This window comes from Terrapene carolina, unplaced genomic scaffold (genome assembly GCF_002925995.2).
Source record: "Terrapene carolina triunguis isolate 2854851 unplaced genomic scaffold, T_m_triunguis-2.0 Scaffold211, whole genome shotgun sequence".
Lineage (NCBI taxonomy): Eukaryota > Metazoa > Chordata > Testudines > Emydidae > Terrapene > Terrapene triunguis.
The window spans coordinates 2,606,588-2,624,261 of NW_020664562.1; the positions used below are offsets into that span (position 1 = coordinate 2,606,588).

General features: G+C 43.4%; 1 protein-coding gene across 2 annotated transcripts in view; it reads left to right on the forward strand.

Annotated features, from left to right (window-relative positions):
- The first annotated feature begins 476 nt into the window (after window positions 1-476).
- LOC113407422 (uncharacterized protein C1orf21) overlaps window positions 477-17,674 on the forward strand; it is a 191,388-nt gene continuing 174,190 nt past the window's right edge. For both annotated transcript variants that reach the window (XM_026655923.1, XM_026655922.1), the window contains exon 1: window positions 477-629. The gene's annotated coding sequence lies outside the window, so the exon portion shown is untranslated. The remainder of the gene's footprint in view (window positions 630-17,674) is intronic.

Genomic DNA, 17,674 nt, shown 5'->3' on the forward strand with positions numbered 1-17,674 from the left:
CAGTTTAAAGCCTGGCTCTCACCGTACGCTTTCCAGAGTCCCTTCTAGTTTTAAACACCCCAGACACTGGGGTTCCTTCCATTTCCCTTGGGAGATCATGCCACAGCCTCGTCGGGACGTTCTTCTGGAGCGTTCTCTGCCTTTGTTCCTAAGTTCATCCCATTTCCCCTAGTGCTGCCCCAGGGCACAGCCAGGGTCGGGGGCACAAGGAGATATTGGGCGGGAAAGGAGGGAGCCAGGGAGAGGGAAGGAGGCAGAGGGGCAGCAAGCAAGAGAAGAAGGGCGGGGACAGCACATTTCCCCCCGTTTCGCTCTCCCCCCCCCTCCTTCAGCCAGGCCTCTTCCTGCCCCTTCCCTCTCCCTCCATCCCTGTCTCTTAATTCCCTCTCTCTCCCCGCCCCTGCCTGACCGGGCGGAGCGCGCCCTCTCTGTCCCTCCCCTTCCCCGCTCGGTCCCTCCCCCTGCTACCCGGAGAGGCCGCTCCGCTGCCGCCGCCGGGAGCGCCCCACGGAGCCGTCTCACGGAGTTGTAGCTGCTCGTCGCCCGGCCCGGCCCTCCCGCCGCCCTGGGACTGGGGGACCTGCCCCAGCCGACCCGGCAGGAGGCGGAGGGGCTCGGCGGCCCCTGAGGTGAGTGTTGCCCCGTCTCCCCGCTTCCCTGCGTCGGGAGCTAGTTGCGGCGGAGCCTCCCCCGGGGGCCTGGTGGGGAGGCCTGCACGGTGGGGAGCGGGGAGGCGCTGGAGCGGCCGCCGGGTGCCGAGCTGCTGGGGAAGGGGGCAGAGATGCTGCCTCCGCCGCCTCCCGCAGCCCCTCGGAGGCCTGGCCATCGCATTTGCCGCTGCCCTTTGCGAGCTGAAGCGGTGGAACCCGCCCACCTCCCCCAAGCCGAGTTTCCAGGGCGATTCCGCTCCCTGCAGCCGCCTGTGGGTGTAGGAGCTGGGGGATCCCCCTTTGCCTTATCCTCCCCCCAAAGGCTGACCTATTATGTGCTCATTCCTGTGCCTCTGAGATTCCTCTTCCCTCCATGTATTATTCATATCCCTGCTAGGTAGGCTGGCTGGAACAGATTTCATTCCTCCTCTGCAGTTTGCAAAGTGCCCCTGCTCCAGAGAGAGGATTCAGGGGTTTGGGTGTTCCTCTCCTCTGCATTTAGCTGGTTTTGTGTCCGTTTTTAACCTAGATTGCTTTACAACCCATTCTTAAAGGAGCTGACCATAGCATGTGTAGCTGAAATGGACATTAATATCTAAAGTAAGACACTAATGTTCTGTGGATTGTTCTCAGATCACACGAGTTAGACAGTATAAATAATTGGCTGGAGATTTCTTATCCTCATAAGGAATGGATGTCCAGGGAGAGGCCCTCCATAACGATTTTTTTTAAAAAATATAATTTTTAGTGTTTAACAGAAAATGCATTGCAACATCCAACGGCTGTAACGCAGCCAGCACTTACACCATCACTGACTTAACTGTAGATGTCAGACTGTGCTTACCCTGATGTGATGTCAGACTCCTAATATACATTGCAATGGTCAGTTTAGCGCTGGCTAACGATTCTGGAGACAGTTTTCTGTTGATTTGTAGAGGGGGAGTCAACATGGACAGAAGTAATGCAGCCTCCCCTTTATTCCCCCCATAGAGTTGGTTCTGCTATAGAGGCAGAGAAGGCAGTTCCCTTGGGGGCAACAAAATATTAGGGGCAGCAGAATAATCAGTAACTATCTACAAGGGTGACTGCAGGCTGGTAGGAGTGGATATTTGCCAGTTTGCCTGGGGCAGAGCTAGAGTTGGCCACCTTTCCTTTGGAGCCCCAACAATACTTAAACGGATCACCTCTACAGGTTAGAGCAGTAGTTCTCAACTCGTGGGCTGCTTGTGGCCAAAACAGCATACAGCTGCGGCCCATGTGACATCCTCCGGGCCATACAGGTAGTAAATATATTATGTAGATGTAGCCCACATAACACATAGAGCGCTGAATATGTGGCCCACAATGGTAAATATGTTGTAAACCACTGGGTTAGAGGGTAGTTTGCTTATGTCTGTCCAGTCCTTTGCTTCTCTGCTGAGGCTGCCAGTAAGGGTGTCAGTCATGATGATGACTTTTGTTATGTGAATGTTTGTGCATTAGAAACTAGACTGAGGCAAACAGCTGTTTTTGTATAGGCCCCTAGTAATGACTCTTGGCTTCTATTGACCTAGATGTGGACTGGTGAACTAGGGGTAACTAGAAGCCCAGAGCACTATAGCCTTGCTATTGCACTTTCTTATGTTAGGGGACCCCAAATTATGTTTGTTGCGTTTGGTTTTGGTGTTTATTTTAATTAATACTTCATTATGATATTAAAAAAACCTTTTCACTGCTCTGCCATTGATTGAACAGCATTTAAACATAGAGTATATCTTGGGAGGTATTTACTGTGTCTGTTTATTTCCAAAAGGCACAGACATGGATGAAAAGTGTCAGAAATGGCAGTCATGCTCATTCTGGGGTGGGAAAGCCAAAGGAATTTTGCATTGGTATAAAGCTGTAATTTACACCTGTGATGTCAAACACATGAATGATACATTTTTAGCTGACATGATGTGTAAATTATGGTTTTTGTTTTTATATGTGCAATCATTTATTTTGAAAATCCTTGTTGTATAGTTGGAACAAGATACAACAGGATGTGCTTTTATTATGCAATAATGTTCAGTGGTTGAAAACATTCTGCTTTATGTTGTGCCTTACAGTGTACACTGGGTGTGAGGTTATTACACAGCATCTGCACACCGTGTCATGTTTTGTACAGTACATAATTATGAAAGCATTTACCTTGTGCTAAAATTTTGCTTTTGTTCTGCGTAATATCATTATGTGTTGCATACTGAATTTAAAAGAATAGTGTTACTAAAAGTGAGCAACTTCTATATATCTTTCCTGGAGAGAGAGTAGCTTAGTTGTTCAAGTCTAATGTAGTTTGTTATGCAATCACACTAACAGAGGTTGACATGATTGTTCAACTTTAGGTAAACAAATTCAGTATAACACAATAGATTAGAATTAATATTAATACAGTTGAGGTGTGTGCTGTACTTTATTGTTGAAAATACTTTACAAAAACATGTTTAAAAGGACATTGTTGCATATTCAAGATCATATTTAGAACAAACTTTTATGCCTTTATCATTCTGTAGTATTACTGATTATATGTATTCCAGTAGCACCAACAATGTGTTGGTACCGTCCATGCTCACAGGTAGAGTTAGTGCCTGCTCCAAAGGCCCTAACCATGTAAGCTATTGCATGTGAGCAGATCCCTGAAATTGTGTGGAGTCTGATTGACTTGAGTGGGGCTCCATGTGGGCACATACTGATCACAGTGCAGGATCAGGGCCTAAGAAGACAAGCAACATACAATCAAAGGTGTGGTTTTGTTTAAAATTAATATACATCAGCTGTACTTGGCAACCCCTCAACATTATGAATTGGCCAATTTCTTGTAGTTGTCACAGAAGAAGTGTCGTTGGAGGAGCTATTTAAAGGAGTGGTCTTATGGATCAGTTCAGGGAGGAAGGTCCATGCCTGGGAGCAGGGTGAAAGAAGATGTGAAGATGGCTGTGGGAGAAGTAGACAGTCAAACCTGGCATTATTGGTGGAGCAGAGTTTGGGAATTGATAAGAAGGGAAGAACAGAATTGTGAAAGGCCTGGAAGGTGGTACATTAAGTTCAAGTTTCTTAGTAATGGAAAAGAGGGGAGCTATAATTATTATTTAGTATGAATTATCTTATGGGCATTACAGTAGTTTGGTGCAATGAATGTCTTTTTTCCCCCTGTGTTTGTACAGTGTCTAGCACAGTGGAGTCATGATCCATGACTGTGGCTTCTAGATGCTAAGTAACATCCAGTTGGGTTTGGGGGCCCTGTTGTGTTAGGTGCTGTACAAATTTAAAGGTAAACATAGTCCTTGTTCCAAAGATCTTATAATCTAAGAATGCAAGAACTCTTATTATCCTATGTGATGGTGTCATTTCTTTTTCAGTGAGAATGGGATGATTTTATTGTTGCCAATGCAAGTTATAGTTTCATTTTGATTTTCATCTTGACATGGGGCCCAGTCTGCTCCCATTGAAGTTAATGGGAATTTGGCCATTGACTTTGGTGGAGGTAGAATAGAGCCCATGTTGTCACTGTCTCCATGCCCCTGAACATCCTTTATCATAAATTAATGGAACAGCATTAAGTTTTGGACATAAACCCACCAAAGCAACTATGCACCCAAACAAGGCTGAACCCTTATTCTTCTCTGGTTGTGTCTCATCTATGCAGCATGTGTGGTCCTACATAAATGAGTTCCACAATATTCATGCAAATATATTATAGCATTATTGTGTTGTCATGTGTGCAGTTAAGGTTATGTGGTGTACCAGGTGCCCTTTATAAATAGATTGCAATATAGATGAGGACTGTCTGGGTTAGGGGATATTGTCCCGTGATGTAGGGCCCTCTGAGAGGGGACAATGTGTAGTGCAATACCAAAGCCCTGTAATACAGTTATAATTTTAAAAGCAAATTTTCTTGCAGGTGTGGATCTGTGTCAACTGTATTATACTAACATAGTATTTTTCTTGTTTTGCTGTCTTAAAAATATGTGGTACAACCTCATCTGCTGTACAAAACTCTGTCTTTCTAGTTTAAGTGCCTGTCACTGTGGTATCTGAGGGCTGGGAGAATACTTTCCCTCTTATCTCTGTACAGAGCAGTAATATGATCGGTAGTACAATACTTAGTGATATATCTCGGACAGAAAATTACAAGCCTTAGCGTTTACGTAAAAAAGCTAACTTAGTCACTTTGATATACAGTACTTGTACTACAGTATTTTCTTCTCTACACTTACAATCAAATACCAAAGATACACTCAATTATAGGCATTATACATGGCTTATTTTATTCAGTGAAAAGATACAAATGCTAAAAATAAAGGAATGAGTTTTCTGTAGCAACATATTTCTCCTGTACATAGATTTCAGTAGGTTTTTACCCAAAACCAGAGTACGCAAGAACTGCTGTATACCAAAGAGGGACTTGACCAGTTTTTGTTTGAAGTTTCTCCCAAGGTACGTTTTAGTAAGATATCTGGTGTAACATCTTGAGGGATGTATGTCTGAGGAGGGTGGGGAATGGAATTGAAAAGTTGCATTAAGGAGCTTTGTGTTAAGAACCAGAGAATCAAATAAGGAGAGCATCCTTCAAATAAAACCAACAGCATGGTGCCTGAAATTATTCTTTGGCTTAGGTTTCAACTTAATGTTCAAATCATACTGAGAAGATGTGTATCTTACCAAGTTTCATTTTACATTCCACATTCCTCTGAAAACAATTCCTTGGAATTGTGGTTTGAAGAATTTCCACTGAAGAGGTTTCCCTGTCGATGATCGAGGAGTACTGTGCGAGTCTTAGTGGTCACTTGGGTGACCGAGATTGTTTAAATTAGACTTCGGAATTGGTGGCAACTGCAGTAGTTGTATAGCATGACTTAACGCCCCTTCTCCCAAAACTTCTTAATGACTGTGCTTTAAAGTACTGCTGCTTCCCAAATGTGTGTGGCAATTCCTTAAAATTACATTTAAAGTGAGAGGCATTTTCCAGGCTTGGGCAAGCATATTCTACTTTGTTATTAAAGTAGGGAAGCTTAATTAATGATGCTAGATGAAACAGTGATACATAAACATGGTTAAAATCTAATGGATTCCAGTAAAACAGAATAATAGTCCAACAGCATCTGTTATCTCATGTGTGCATAGTGTAGTTCTTCTTAGGCCTGGTCTACACTACGACTTTAATTCGGATTTAGCTGCGTTAATCCGAATTAACCCTTCACCCGTCCACACTACAGAGCCAGTTAATTCGAATTAAAGGGCACTTAAAATCGATTTCTGTACTCCACCTCGACGAGCGGAGTAGCGCCAAAATCGATTTTGTTAATTCGAATTAGGGTTAGTGTGGCCGCACACCACCGAATTAATGTGGTTAAATTAATGGGGTAGTGTGGCCGCACACCACCGAATTAATGTGGTTAAAAACCGAATTAATGTGCTTAGTGTGGCCGCGCACAATCGAATTTATACAACCTGTTTCCCAAATTCGAATTATCTAAATTCGGATTAATCCCGTAGTGTAGACATACCCTTAAGGAAAAGTAATTCTGGAATAAAGATAAGATGCTACAAAATAGTTTCACCTGAATATTGATGGCCTGATGAGGAGGCAGCATGGTCCAGTGGATGGGGCAATGGAGTAGAAGTAAGGAGATGTGGGTTCTAATCCCATTTTGGCGACTGATCTGCTATGTGACCTTAGACAAGTCACTGCACCCCTCTGTGCCTCTGTTTCTCCTCCCACCCTTGTCTCCCTTGTCTGTTTCAATTGTAAGCTCTTTGTGGCAGGGATTATCTCCTACTATGTGTTCTGTACAGTACCTAGCACAATGGGGCCCTGTTCTTGGTGGGGGACTCCAGGTTCTCCTGCAAAACAAATAATATATTTGAAAAAGTCCTCAGAGAGCATAGAAGACATCAGGACCTCTGTGTAAGCTTACTGTGAGCAGTCTTAGGTTTGGCTGCCGCCTATCATTTATTCCACCAATTACAAGAAGTAATAAAAAATTCCAGGATTGAGGTGTAAAGCGCTGAGGTTTATGAAGTATATATTTAATGGGCAAAATGCTGCAGGATTTGTACATACAAGTGGGCTATTTAACAAAAGAATGTGTTAGGAGCCAGAACCACTTTGGTACTAACCAGCATTTTAGCCCTTTAACATATCTGTAAACATGACATAAATACCATAGCCTCATTCACTCGATTCCAGTAAATGAAGCATAACTATATTCCAACTATGCATCAGAATATAAAAATATTCTGGACAACTTATGCTGTATAAATAAATGGGAAAATTTACCCACATTTTCCAGATTTGTGCACTGAACATCAGTGGGGAGAGCTTTATCTCGTGGACTTTCGTTCTTGGGTTTCTACCCCGGCCTCCTTCCAAGTCCCTTTCAATAAAATGAAAACAATTTTTGAGTTCTTAGTAGTGATGCATGTTTGGCAAACAGGCCTCTGAATTTTAGACTTGCTCACTAATCAGGATTTGGGGGGTATGCACAATTAAGGACACTGGGTAGTGAGATTGTTTTAGCAAAGAAGAGATAGAGGAAAGAACAGAGCATCCTTCCTGCCTTTCTCATGGGAGCAGCAGCCTTTGCAGTGATTGCAGTGCTTCTAGATGGTATGTGAACTTTGATGTGTAGCCAGTGGGGATTTGGGCCTGTCATAGTTCACTCTTCTATAATAAGAATTTCTTTTAACTGCTATGAACAGCTAGAAAAAGTTCTAAATATCAGATACTGACTTTTTGGATACCTCTACCTACAAAAGTAATGGAGAAAATGCAGATGAGCGAAATTTGCGTAAAATAAGACGAATGTAAATGTCCTGGGGGTTTGCTGAACAGCCACTCCATCCTTGATATCCATTAGGGGAACAAGCTAGGCTTCTTCTCCTTTCTGATGATACCCCAGTAGGATCTGGTGTTCACCTGCCTGTTAGTGTAAATACAGGTGCTGTGCAGCATTGATGTGCCAGCAAAGTTTGCCATGGCTCAGTCTTATGTTGAAAGTAGATTTGGGTGTATCTCCTTCACTTAGTGGACATCTTCAATTCCATGGAGTCCTGTGAAGTAGGAATGGACAGCGACCCTTAGTTTGTGTTGTGCTATTGAGTGGAATCAAATGGCTCAGGAGAGCTCTCGGTGCTATTCTTGAGGGCGGTGTTCTTTTTTCTCCATTGACACTGCTCTTGGTAGATGGGCACAACTCAGTAGCTGAGGTCTGGTGGATATTGGAGATTCGTCAGAGTCTGGCATCCATAATAGCAGCTGGCACCAGCTTTCTCTTATGTGATTCTTTATTTTTGTGGCAGTCTCAAATGGCAGATTGGAGTTACTGAATCTTCCAAAAGAGATCATGTTGAGAAGATGAAGTGCAGGGCCTTCCTTGTTCAGGCATGAAGCTATGGTATACTCATCCCCTCAATTATCATGAAAGTACATTAAGATGTATTCTTTAGTGGTAGGCTCAGGACTTGTCTTAGTTTTAGGGGTTTTTTTGTATTAGCTGCATTATATTTTTCCTTCAGGCTTTGTTTCCACTCTGGTATCTAACTGTGCATGTTGCCTGTTTCTTACAACATATATTTTTAGTTTATTGCATAGCCTCTGGGTGTGGGTACCTATAAATCAAAGTTGACTCTAGTGCTACTGAAACCAACCTGAAAATCTCCCAATGAACAAGTAGTTCAAAAGCATTGTTTTTCCAGTATTCAAAAACCTAATAGCTCAAACTGCATCCCCTCTGTCTCAGTTGTGTCGAAAGAGAGAGATCTTCAAGATGAAAAGCTCTTCCTGATTTTTGGGTGCTTCCCATCTTTCTCTTTGTGTTTCAAATTCTTTAGGGGATAAACTAAGTAATCCTCAAATTGATGTTTGGGGAGTTTTCCTTTCTTACCCTAATTAAAGTGGTTTACTTGGAATGATGTTCGTGATAGTCCTTCCCTATTCCCCCATCCCATCCTGGAGGCTGCAGATTCCTGCCTCAAATCGTTACGTTTCAGTCTGCAGAAATATCCTCAGAAAGCTTTTAAAAGCGAAACAGCCAGTCTGAGTGTTCTGGAACAGCTTGCTCTAGCAGAGGACCATGGTACAGCACTGGGTGAAGATGTCAGCAACAGGGAGTGAATCTCTCGCAACTAATGCAAACAGTCATACTCGGTCAGTGTCACAGAGCAGTGAAGACTGACGCATGACTGATGGGTAGATTATTATTTTTTTTCTCAATGACAAAAGCTGACCTTGGTGTGTACTTCCTGTAAGGGTAACATTTTACAGACTCAAAACACTGTCACAAGGGTGTGTGCTGCCCATAGAGGGTAATATTCCTCAAGTTTAAAAACAGCAAGAACTTTAATGCACGATTAAGGTTGAGAATGTATTCCTCTCCTGTGAAGTTAAATTCACTTGCATGCACATCTGTGAATTTAGGCTGGGGTTTTCAAAATTGCCTCAGGGAATTAAGCCCCCAATCTCAATTGACTTGCAATGGAATTTGGTCACCTAGCTTTCCTAAGCCCCTTTGGAAATCCCAGCCTTCATCACTTAAATGTAAGGAAGTTCTCAATTATGGTTCCAAACCCAGTCTTGATATAGTGTCAAGTATCAGAGGGTAGCCGTGGTAGTCTGTATCCACAAAAACAACAAGGAGTCCGGTGGCAATCTGTAAGTCTTTAAGGTGCCACCGGACTCCTTGTTAGTCTTGATATAGGCTCTGTGCCCCTGCTGATCCTCAACAGGTGCTCAGAGACCCCAGGTTAATTTAAATATCTAGATAGAACATATAGGCTACGCACTTGTGTGTGTATGTGGCTAGTGGGAAGAAAGGAAGTTGTAACTATAAAGGGGGTTGGGAGACTAGGAGCTTGTCACTAGGTACAGGGAGTGGGTGAGTCAAGTTTGGCACCAGGGCAGACAGGCTTAGATATTTGTTGCTGGTGTGATTAAAAAGTTGAAGGGCAGATGACTGGGGAAGTGGGCTGCACATCTTATTCTGTGGATGGTTTCACAAAGCAGGAAACTGCCTGTTCAGCAGTGGTCCAGGGTGAGGTTGACTTTCCAAGGTTTACATCTTGCCTAGCCTTATTCCGTAGAATGCGGCTAGTTATCAATATTATTTCACTTTGCTTATGGGTAACTGTTGGGAGTATTGTGGACTCACTCCTTACAACAATTGATGAGGTTCATAGTTTCTCAAGAGGTGGCTTGTGATGTTAAATTTCTACTATTTGTAAAGGATCTTGAGTTTAAGGTAACACAGGTAACAATGCTTTCCAATTATTAATTGACATAATGTGTGTTGTGGTCCATTAAGAGTGGGTGTCGGTGCACAGTGATTCTACTAGCTGCAAATCACTAGCTTCTGTAGAAGTCAGAAAACATTGCATAGGCTATGTAACTCTTGTAGTTAAATAGACTCATCAGTTAATCAGATAATTCAAAGGACAGTTACACTTAGCATAGTTCAGGAACATACACAAGCTCTTATTCAGAGTAAATAAAATATTTCAGCCATGAATGCAACTGTAGGATTTGGCTCAGACCTTATTGTGGATCTTAGGCACAGCTCTGGGCAAGAAATAGAACGTGCACTGTACCACACAGGAATAACAACAGGAGGCATGATGATTCAGAGACACTCCTCCAATTTCCTCTTTGCTTCTGGGAGCTAGTAATTTACTCCTGGTCTGTAGTAGCAGTAAATTATTACCTATGCCATGCTGGCTCATCTGCTCTGACCAATGTAGCTAAAGGAGTGGAACTAAGGCTTTGCCCATTCTCTGCCCCTCCTGGATGACTCCTCACCCACCTGCTCTATGAAGGGAGTAAACAGGTGAATAGCCCGGCTCACTCCTGTGTGCCTTGACCTCAAACCAGGTGGTTCATGAAAGGCTATAAGAGAGGATCCTCAGTCCTTTGTCCAGGCCAAGGCACAAAGCTCTTGTTGAGTCAGTGGGCGTTTTGCCTTAGCAAGGTCTGTAGGATTTGGCCCTTAGTATCTAACGTAGCCTTGGATCATTTTGGGAGACAATAAATTCATAGGTTGATAATCTAGAGAAATGATTGATTACAGTCTATTTGTTCAGCATGGAGGCTAGGGAGAAGGAACTCTGGGCTCCCCATGATTATTGAAGGTTAATTGGAGAATGGCAGATATTTGTTGTACAAATGTGTTATCTCCTCTCTCTGTAAAAAGGTGTAGGTATATTATAGGGCACAAATGGGAATTAGCAGTCTGTCTTGACCCTGCAAACACATGTGCTACTCCTGAGGGTATTTTGTGCCAAAAAATTAAAAATTCTGCAAATTTTATTTGTCAAATAAATGTGGAGACTCCAGCATGGCATTGGGGAGCACAAGCCACTGGCTGCACAGAGGTGGGAGATCACTCTGCAGCTCCCCCTGGGACATGGACTCAGCAGTGAGGCTGCACCCAACCCTGAGATAGTGCAAGGACTGGGTTTGCCCCAGAAACACCCCAGGGTCCTGCCCCTCTGTGCCAGGTGTGGGCAGGCAGGCTCAGCCCAGCAGGATCCAAGTATGGAGGGGGGATCCAGGTGTGGGTTGAGAGGGTTCTGTGTGGGGCAATCTGGGTGCGGGCAGCTCAGTGGCGAATCCAGGTGCGAGGGGATCTGGATGCACAAGGGTTTGTTGGGGGGGGGGGTGTTCTGGGTGCAACGGTAATGGGACTCTGCATGGGGGTCCAGGTGAAGGTGGTTGGAGCTCAGCAAGGGGGTGGGGTGTCTGTGTGTGTGGTGGGGTAGAGCTTGGCAGGTGGGTCTGGGTATGGAGGGTTCAGTGGGAGGGGTCCTGATGCTGGTGGAGTGGGGTGCAGTTGGTTGGAGCTCGGTGGGGTGGGGAGCTGGCTGCGAGTGACTCGTCAGGGTGGTCCAGGTGCAGGGGAGTGGGGCTTGGAAGGGGGAGTTCTGGATGCTGGGAGGGGGGAGGCTCGGTGGGAAGGTATGGGTATGAGGGGGTCTGGATGCACGGGGGTTGGGCGGATGGGGGAGCATCTCCCTGTATAGTGATCCCTCCCCCTGCAGCTGAGGGGCAATGGGTGCAGGAAGTGGGGGAGGGGTGGAATTTGCAGATCTTCCTGCAGCCTCGGGAGAAATCTGGTGGTGAGTCTGACCTGGCCCTAGATGCTGTGTAGGGGAAGAGGAAGTCCCATCCTCCCAAACCCAGCTGGGACTAGCAGCTGAGCCGGTGCAGAGTAGGAGCCACCAGCTGGGTCTTCCCCTGTCCCAGCCCCTGCCCCACAGTGATTTACCTCTCTGCCAGCTGCCTTGGGCACCCAAAATATACTGCTGGGGGGGGGGGAGAAGGGGAATGTTGCATGACCACTCTTGTGGCTTCCCTTTGCTTCCCTGTCAGAAAATCATTTTTCTGCGGGGAAGCAAAGAAATCTGTGGGGGACATAAATTCTGAGCATGTGCAGTGGTGCAGAATTCCCCCTGGAATAACAATGTGCTTAAAATTAAGCATATGTATGTTTACAAAATTGGGGCCCTAACAGGTGCAGTTTTCCTTCCATTGTACCACCATTTTCAATTATGCCAGTCACTGCTGTGATAGAGGAGAATCATTTATCCCTTTGTTGCTGTAGAATTCCCATTACAATAGTGTTGATGGGAATTATGAGAGTGGGGTTGTAGTGCAGAATAACCCCCCACCCGGAGCTGCTGTTAAGACTGGCCTAGAATAGTGATATATTTGTGCACAAAAGGATATATTTGTGTCCCCATATTTATTCCTTAATCTAAATGGAGCAGAAATAGAGGGGGGCGGGGTTGGTGGGGGGGGGGGGGGGGGCGAGGTGCCTGCGAGAAGAGGGAGACACACAATATGGTCACTTACAAAAAAAGGATTAGCTCCAGGATAGTTCCTCTCCCATGCACTAAAGCTTAGGGGAGGGTAAGACAGGGCTGGAGATTGCAGGCAGGCAAATCAGGTTCACCAGGGGAGGAATACGAGACTATCAAAGTAGCTGCTTGGGAGACAGAAGAATGTTTTGTAAGGAGGAGGACCAGGCTAGTCATTACCAGGCTAGGGATTTCTGGCATCGTAAGACCAGTTCTGTTTTGGTTTCAGTAGTGCACTATGAACACACTGAGGACTAAAAAGCCTTAGGATAGAACACAGAAGACCTGAAAGATTTGGGTTTTTTTTGATGGTTCTACCTGATGAATTACTCTGCCCTGCTTATGTTTCAGTTTACTAATTCTCTTAGAGTTGATTGCCAACCTATTCGCTTTTTAGCCTGTGCAGCTGCTTATCCTTTCCCCCACTTGCTCTGTAATCTCTCAGTTCTTCCTCTTTCTCCCCTCTGCCACCACTAGACTCTCATGAAGTTGCCTAAAGAAAGTTTTGTACTGCTTGAAAAGCCTGAGGGTAGTTGGTTAAAGTGGGTGTGAGTATGCTGCTTGGTGCCAACAGAGTCAAAGGCTAGAAGTTATAATGGGTGTCGATAACATATCTTAAAGCTGCAAACAGAGCTGGGATGGGAGTGGATGCTTCTTTCATTCTCTCTGGGGGACTATAGTCAAGGAAAAAAGTGCAGTAGTTTCTGGAAGGGGCATGTGGGCCTTTGTGCCTCATAAGGATGTGCCACTGATTTTGTGCCTCTAAATGAGTGCGAAGTAAGAGTGGATGGAAAATAGAGAAGGGGAATTACCTTCACCCTGGAAGTAGTATAAAGTGTTAGGGCTCCTTCAGTTCACATGCCAGGTTACTGACAGAAATTTAGACACTCCTGGCGGTTGGCCAATAAGTTCAGTATTTTTGACTGGTGAGGTGCTCAGCAAAGATGAAGTAGGTCAAAGTTGGAGGTAAAAAAGGAATATGGCGGCCGTCTAGGGTTCTGCATTTTCCGTCTCTTCCCTTACTTACTGTTACGTAATCTCCAGTTATGCTGCATGCAGCTATCTTTAACAGTCCTTCTGTTGTTTATCCTGTACACTAACTGACATTGTGTTAGATCTGTACGAGAAATACTAAGGAGGAATACAATTTTACAAAGTGAATTTGGAGGGGAAGGGAGGAGAAAGTAGAGGAGGAAGAGCAAGCAAAAAAGGAAAAGGAAATGAGGAAAAGACTGAAATAGCCTAGAAGCATATAGTAGGGAGGGAAATAATAGAAGGAAAACATGATACTTACAAATATAGGAGAAATCTTTTGGAAAACAATAAGAAAGATATTGTAAAAATCATTCTACTGTAAAAACATTGTTCTGGTCATCCGTTTAAAAATAACTTTTACAGAGCAGTGAGACTGGTTGGTGAACATAGAAGAGCAAATCTAGAATGGTCTCTAGCAGTTCACCTAGTTGAAAATTTTTGAATGGAAAATTGGAAAATGGCCTTTTAAAAATTTTTGCAAAAAATATAGACTCTTTGAATATAATTCTATTTAATAGAATAGAATGTAAATGTATATAGAAATTTTTCTGTCACCCCAAAACCAGTGTTTTGATAAGTGAAAAAGTTTGTTTTACCAAAATTGGGTTTTGAATAAAGAGCCTATCACAGTTTTGATAATGTTTTAGATGTTCATGACAAAAATGCTAAAATATTTTGGACTTTTTTTTTTTTTGAAAAACAGGCCAATTTAGAAACTTTTTGGGGAGAAAAACTTCAGAATTTTCCATAGAATGAGTTTTTCATTTTTTGGCCAGCTCTACTTAGTAGTAATTTTACAGCATCTAGCTTGTTGAAAGAAGTTCTGAGAAGAAAGCAATTTTTAATTGAAGGATAGTATTAATTTAGTTTTCTGTCCAGTTCTGGACCCCCATCTTAACCTAAGCTGCCTGGGTTTTTTACAGTGATGATGTCAAGGCTTTCTAAACTCCTTTGTCAGAGTAAACCCTGGCAGCATAATTCTGCTGCAACTGCAAATCTGCTTTCATTTAAAATGGGTCCAAATTTTGGAAGAATGTTCTATGACTCCTCCCCTTCCCCCCCCAACCGTAACCTATTTCGCTGAATAATTTATGTGTTTGTGTGGTCACAGTGTAGTAAGTATAAATACCTAAAATGCAGCCCCAGGACCCAGTGTGTCTTGTGGAGCTTACTAATAATGTTGCTCACAGCCACTCTGTCCCTGTCATGGCCTGGTGAAGACAAAGCTGATTGATCGCAGGTTTTTATTGTTAATAACCACAAACAAGCAAATTCCTGTTAATTTGTCTTGGATACAGTATTATGGGCATGTTAATCTAGTTTTATGTAAACAAACTATGTAATTATCAGTGCAAATTTGGTTCTACCTTCTGTGTTCCTGTGCTTGAATGGATACCTTGGAGCCAGATTCTGGTGCTGCTGAAGTCAATGGGAGCTTTGTCATTGAGATTAGTAGGCCTGGGATTTGACATCCTTATGTTTAAAGGCAATTTGGAAAAACAATAATTTTGAGTAACCCTAATTGTATATTAAAAGGGGTACTTGAGGGATTTACCATAGCTTTAAAAGCCTTTTTAAAAAAAACCCTGTACTATAACAATATCTTAGAAGGGGGAAAATATGTTTCTTTACCAAAAATACTTCCCCATAGTCTTGTGGGCATGCTGTTTAGGTGGAGTAGGTGTTCATATGCTCGCTCCCATGTGGGTTGTGGCACCTGACATAATGGCTCCAGACCTGCTGTCATACCCCTACCTCATTCCACAGTATGGGCAGGAGCCCACACCATTTGGATTAGCGAGGGAGGGAGTTGATACGTTTCCCTGCTGCCCCATGGGAGAAGGGTTTCAGAGCAGTGGTTGGGGATGGTAAGCCAGCAGGGTGCTCAGCAGAACAAAACGTTGTGGGCATCAGGCCTCCTGAGAGGCATTCTCCCAGCACTATCATGTGGACCAGAACAGCTAACTATTCCTCCATCCTTGAGCAAGGATTGATGATGGAGCAGCTACAGCCAAACATCTCTACCAAACTAGCCCCAGGGGTTGGCAGTGTGCAAAGGGATTTGAGAGGCAGGTTGCAGTGTACAGTAAGGCAGAGGGTGGGTGTAGCTGGTTGTGAGCTTATTAAATGAGAACAAGGGAAGGTATCGGGTTAGCTGTCGGTCAACAGTAAAGTGTTAAACAGTTGATAGGTAAGGGGTGCTATGAGGTGGTGAACGAATAGGTGAGGTCTAAAGAGAAAATGTGGTGTCAAAAAACAAATCTAGAAAATACTTATAACAAAAATGAAAGGATGAGGTTTGTATATTGGCAGACAGGTGTGGCTTACATGGATATCACAAGACTTAGTTAAGAATTAATTTAAAGGTGGGGGAGGAAAGGCAGATATTTAAAATAATAAAGATAAAATGCTTCCTTCTTTTCCTGGAGCTCTCTGGGTGAGGAACTTGTTTTACTCTGTCTGTAAAGCACCTAGTATATTTTTGGTGCTATATAAATTCTACTAATAATACTAATTATATTAGGGCTATCCACTGGCCTTTGCCCTTTTTTTTTCTTTCCAAAAGAGAGCATCAAAGTAGCAATCTGCCCAGAGGGCAGATCTCATACCCAATTAATGGGCAATATGATTGACTTCGAACCAGGAAGAAGAGAAGGAAAATAGAAAACTCAGTGTAGGACAGAGGTTTTCCACAATCCCTATAGGTTAAGAATCACAATTTAAAAGATTGTAAATGTTTCAACTGTGAACTGCAGTGTTTTTGTTCAACATGTTATCCTATTGATTCTTGTTCTGTCTACTTTTCAAGTCTCTGAAACATTAATATTCCATTTATATCATGCTGGAACTGTGTTTCCTCTCTGTTCTCTTGTCTTCATTCTTCATTTGTTCCCCAGCATTTGTTTTCTCTCTCTTCTTCTGTCTGGTATTCTTCCCTTAGATGCTCAGATTATTGTTATTTTACCATAGTGCCTGCTTGCTATGTGTGGGTAGACACTTTCCAAATGCTCATGGAAGATGGTTTCCTGCTCCAAGAAGGTTGCAATCTAAAGACAGGCAAGTAGATGGGGTTAGGAGGAGTGGAACAGGAACAAGAGGCAAATTGTATGCGATGCAAATACAAGTCAACTTTATACACTACAAGCAGTTTGGCAGAAATGAGTCTTTAAGAGGGACTTAAATGTAGAGCAGGTAGGGGCTTTGTGGATCAGCTTAGAAATGTTGAACTATGCTTAGGGGGCTGTGTGAAAGAAGGCCTGCAGGTGATACAACAGTGATGAATGTGATATAATACCTTCAGACCTGATCCTGTGAACACTTTACATGTGAGTAACTTTACTGTCATGATTTCAGTGGAGCTACTTGTGAGTAAAGTTATCGATGTGTATGTTAGCAGTATTGGTAACTTGCAGACTGTCTTGGCACATTTGACTGGAGCAGTATCTGAAATACTGTCAGGGCACCAAAGAACAGGAGCTGTCTTGCAGGCCAGGCAGCTGTGGTGCAGGCAAGGCACTGTGCCTGCTGTAATAGGGCTCGGTACCTTGTCGAAGCACTTAGGAATTTTTTTTTGAAAGGGGTATATGTGTCTGTGTGAAATATACATACAGAAGTAGCCAATGCAAGAGGAAAAAAGGTGTAACATTTTGGATCTGTGAACTTGAGAGTGTAATTTTAAAAGCACTGTTAAATCTAAAGTGCAACAAAATGCAAGAAAACAGTTTTTTTCGATATATCCATATGGCACACCATGCTGAATATTAAACTAAGAATGTTTGTTACATATAAAAACCTTCTTAGATTATCTTCCTTATGGCTCAGAATGCATAACTTTCCATATGATGAGACTTGTTATCCCTTGGCCTTCCCATTACTTTCCCTGGATTCTCGGCCCCAATCCCTCTCTGTATTATTAATTATATTACAGTAGTGCATGGAAACCCCAACAGAGATCAGAACTCCATTGTGTTAGGCACTCTACCAGTGCCTAGTAAGAAACAATTCCTGTTCTAAAGAGTTTACAATCTAAATAGACAACACAAACAAAGAGTGTGTGGGGGGAGAGAGGCGCAGAGATGCCAAGGTCTCAAAGTAGATCAATGGCTGAGCTGGGAATAGAA